General features: G+C 39.7%; 1 long non-coding RNA gene across 1 annotated transcript; it reads right to left on the reverse strand.

The window, feature by feature from the left end:
• Positions 1-3,544: 3,544 nt before the first annotated feature.
• Positions 3,545-4,602, reverse strand: LOC142045960 (uncharacterized). Its single transcript, XR_012654875.1, has 4 exons — positions 4,491-4,602; positions 4,336-4,390; positions 4,202-4,255; positions 3,545-3,675 (listed from the first exon to the last, which is right to left on the reverse strand). It is a non-coding gene; the product is annotated as an uncharacterized LOC142045960 (long non-coding RNA).
• Between the last annotated feature and the right edge of the window lie 222 nt (positions 4,603-4,824).

Raw genomic sequence — 4,824 nt, forward strand, 5'->3', positions numbered from 1 at the left:
CACTTTAACCTTGGCGATGCCAAAGTACTGTTTAATATCCCCAAAACCCTCATACACAACAACGGGGTGTCCCACAGGGTATTGTTTAGTCTTGTTAACAAAAGGGTAGAGGCTGGTAAAATCGTAGTAATGAACCTGCTCCCCGAGCTGCAGTTTGTAATAAAGGCAAATGGCGTTTGTTCTACCACCGTAAAGGGTGTCTCTAGGAACCAAAGGCTGTGGCAGCTTTTTTTCTCATAAAAAATTCCCCACCTGCTTATCGTTTGCTAGCATAGCCTGCCACTCGTGTTCCCACACGGTTCTTATCTCAAACCCTTGGCCTTTTAAAAATTCAGCCTTAGTTATGGTTCGGTTGTACAGCTGCCCGTAGGCTGCCTTAAGCAACGGGTTGTAATCATTTTTGCAATAGCAGATGGGGCAACCGTGAAAAAAACAGCCGTTAAATTCAAAGGCTGTAGGTTTACGTGCCATAATGGCGTAACAGTCCAAAAAATAGGACCTTGCTTTAAACTCCCCACCCTGCAAAGCATGTTGGATGTAAATATTCTCAGTGTGGGCTACGTACATCAACCATTGAATGGCCGGCATGGAATATCTGCTGTTTGTGGTAATTGTCTAATGGCAAAAGGGCTATGGTTCGCGGTTTTAAAAAATTAAACCGGTACATGGCCATGCAAATCGAGGCTAATATAAGGTGCTGAAAGGGATCTATATACTTAGTGACCACCTTCTTATTATCCTTCCCTGGGTTTTTAACAATCTGCTTCTCTGTCATTTTTATAACTTCATTTCTGAACCGGTCGCAAGCCTCTCGCAAAATTTCAACATCTTTTTGACAATAATAGCATAGTTCTTTTTGGAGACCGAATTTTCTTTGGCGATTGTGCTGGTACCAGTTTAGAAATACCTTTTTTTTCTTAAGGCATCATGTAGTCTACTCCAAAGTACTCTATCCCGGGCATAGGTCCCACATAGTTCTGATTTTTAACAGTGTTAAAAAAGTGTGGAAAGTATCCCTTCGCTTCCTCAAACCCCATAGCTTTGGGTAACTTGCTGAGTTTCATGGGGAGAAAATTTAAAGAATCTATAAATCTGATGTCTAAGTTCACCACCGTTATGCAAATAAGTTTTCCAACTTGCGTTACGGTGCTAACAGCCATTTTTTCTTTAATTGTCCAAGAATAAAATTACTATTGTAACCTTTAGCGTTATGAGCAATAAAAGTGTATCCCTTAAAGCGCTTGTCTACAAAGGTTCGAACAAACTCGCTAATGCATTCTTCTCCCTTAAATTCCCAGCTAGATCCTTTATCTAAATGCAAAGCATAAACATAATTTGGCACGTGTACCCCCATTTCTTGCATACATTCAAAATCATAAAACACATAATCCTTCCCCTCTTCTGGAGACCAGATATTAAGCATATAATACTCGTGACCCTCTATGTTTTCGGTTTTTTAATAGCACCAGGGACACTTTTTGCTTGTACACCTGTGATTTTTAACCTTGTAAAAGCCGCACTTGTCATAAAAACTTCTGATTTTACAATCAACTTTACCGCTGTTTGCCGGAGCGCTGTGCCTTTCTAAACAGGCATCAGACCTGCAAAATAGCTTACAGCTGGGGCATCTCTTTTTTTCAGCGGCCACTTCGAGGCACTCGGCGCTATTACACGTACAGCAGTGGTTTTTACAGGCATGTTGGTGTTTGCGGCTGTACAGGGTGTAACAGTAGTTGCACAAATACGGTGTGCCTATAAAGGCTTTAATATTTAGGATGCCGTAATAATACTTGTTATGTAACAAAACAAAAACAGTTTGGGGGCGCTGTACACCACCCGTTGTAAAAAAGCGCCAGTTTCCATTTTCATAATACATAACGGTAATAGCCACCCGCAAGCGCTCTGCAGAAGAGCTCACGTCTGTAAAGCTAATCATTTTTTGGTCCGAAAGCCCCAACTCCTGATGAAGGTGTCTGGTCCCCTCTAACAGTTGGGCATCTGTAAGTTTTTCATCTGATAAAAGACCCAGCACGCTACCAGCAAAACACAGGTTGTTACCCTGGTTATTTAAATCAATTAAATGTTTCCTTTTTTTTTCAATAATTTGACTGTATGTGATAGTCTTTAGGGGTCTTACTGACCCACCGTCACAAACCCTGTTTCTAATAATCGTAACAACCAGGCGTAAAGTTCCGGACCCCACAATCTCTGCGTTACTTTGCAACACATTAACGATGTTATTTAAAAAATCTATGGCGTTTACATCTTCGCAAGACCTCCGTAAAGAAAAAAGTGGGTGATTTAGCCCCGGGGCATCTAAGCATAGCTGTGCAAAATCCTAAGGGCCCACCTGATTATTAATATTATCTAGCAAATTTTGAATAGCGATGTCAACGCCACCATGGCCTCTGTGAACCCCGTTACTCTGTCCAAATTAGCGAAATGAAATTCTTGAAAATATTCATAAGCGTTAAACTCTCTTCGGGGTCTTATCCAGTGTCTCATACGTTCTAAATACCTGAGGTGGTGTATTAGAAGCGCGCGAATCTGGACCTTCAGAAGAAGGGGTCGGAGGATCTATTTCCCTTTCTTGGTTGGGGGGTTGTTTTTTTAAAATAGCTTTGGCTTTTTTAATTTTTTTGGCCAAAAGCCTTCTCAATATTTTAGATTTTTTCCATTTTTTTTCCAACCCTTCTTTACATTTTTAGGTTTCATATTTAGTCACACCCTTCCTTCCCCCCTCAACACGCTTTCCACCTTTTCAATCAGTGCACGGGTATCTGTTATTTTTTGGTCTAAAACCACCCTTTCTTCTGGAAAATTCTGCTTTTGAAACACCTCGAGAATTAGCTTTGAAAACTTTTTATCTATTAAACGCTTTAGAGATGTACAAACACTAAACAGCTCGTTACAAACAACAACTGATGCGGTAAACCCTACAGGAAGATTGTTATTTGTAGCAAGGGTTCCGCAGGACCCAAAAGCCGAGGGGGCTGACTTCTTCACCCTGCTCAAACCCACCCCTGGACACGGTTGCTTCTACAGGGTTGTTTGTTTTTACCTTTTTTAAAGCTAATTCATTTTGGGTTGGGAAGGCATAGGGTTGTTGAAAACTAGGGGCTTTGACCCCTTTGCCTCGCTTACCATGGTCCCTGGAAGCTGCAGAGGTAGACTTTTTTAGCTTTGGGTGGTTCAAAATCGGGGGGCCTGATCCCCTTTCCCCCCACCCTGAAAACTGTTGCTGTTTCAGAGGTAGACTTTTTGGCCTTTTTTAAGGCCGGCTAGTTTTGTGTAATAAGGGATTTGGACGTGCAGGGTTGTTCAAAATCGGTGGGTCTAATACCCTTGCTTCCGACTGCTGCTGATTCAGAGGAAAATTTCTTGCCCCTCTTTAAAGGTTGCTGGCTTTGTGTAATAAGGGATTTGGACATGCAGGGCCATTCAAAATTGGTGGGTTTAATACCCTTGCTTCCGACTGCAGCTGCTTCAGAGGGAAATTTCTTGCCCCTCTTTAAAGGTTGCTGGCTTTGTGTAATAAGGATGTACACGGCCGTTCAAAATCGGTGGGTTTAATACCCTTGCTTCGAACTGCAGCTGCCTCAGAGGGAAATTTCTTGGCCCCTTTAAGCGAGCTCCCCTTCAACATTTCTTCTTGAGGAATAACGCTTGATAAGTCTGCCAATACACATAAACAAAATGTTTTTAGCACATAAGCCTGTATTTTTCTTTTTACTAACAACAACAAACATATCCCCGCAGATATATATTTTAAAAGCCTTTACATAACCCCACTAAAAACATTTTTACATAAGGGGCTAAAAACAGCGTTTAAATACAATGTACAAAATAAAGTGCATTTTAGCTTACATCACACCGGGGCCGTACAGCTGCGACATTCTTAACAACTTCCAGCAAAACTTTTTTGTACAGTAAAACCTTTAAGGGCAAAAACCGCTCCTTTTTTACTAACAATAACAAACATAAACCCCTGTACAAAATAAAGTGCTATTTTATCTTACATCACGTGGGGGCGGTACAGCTGCAACATTTTAACAACTTTCAGCAAAACTTTTTTGTACAGTAAAACCTTTAACGGCAAAAACCCTTCTTTTTTACAAACAATAACAAACATAAACCCCTAAAAATATACACTATTTTCAACAACTGTTTTTTCAAACACATATTTAAAAACAGTTTATACCTTCTTCTGTAATCTCAGGAAAACCTATCGGGTGGTTTTGACTTCCATCTTGTTCTAAATTAAAAAAATAAAATTTTTAAAGCCCTTTTCTTTTTAAAATAAATCATACTTGTGTGGCATATTAATTAGCTTACCAAAATTTAAAGCTTCTAGTGTGGAATCTGGTATGTCAAGAAAAAAGGCCTCATCCTATTTAAAAGAAAAAATATTGCCTTTTAACTAAACACAACGCAGGTATAATACCGTAGTGGCACACACAAACAAACACACACATAGTAACTTTTCTTACCATATTGTTGCTCTCCATAATGGTAGAAGTCTTGTATTAGCAATATTTCTTTGACAGTATTGTTCAGTTTTCTGTCCCCTATTTATAGGTTTAAACCTGTTTTAAAAAAAAGGTTTTGGGTGCCCCCTCCTCCCCTAAAAATTAATATTTAAAAAGGCATTTCTTAAAAAAAAACAGAGTGTGTAAAGGGCATTTTTCTAGGAAAAAAGGTAGGTAGGTGTGTGTGGGTTGGGGGGTTGGGTTGGGGTGGGGGTTGGGGGTGCCTATATACTTTAGCTTTTTTAACTTTAATGGTTAAAAATGTTATTTTTTTATAGTAAATGTGTTTAAACAG

Source organism: Chelonoidis abingdonii, chromosome 26, assembly GCF_003597395.2.
Source record: "Chelonoidis abingdonii isolate Lonesome George chromosome 26, CheloAbing_2.0, whole genome shotgun sequence".
Taxonomy (NCBI): domain Eukaryota; kingdom Metazoa; phylum Chordata; order Testudines; family Testudinidae; genus Chelonoidis; species Chelonoidis abingdonii.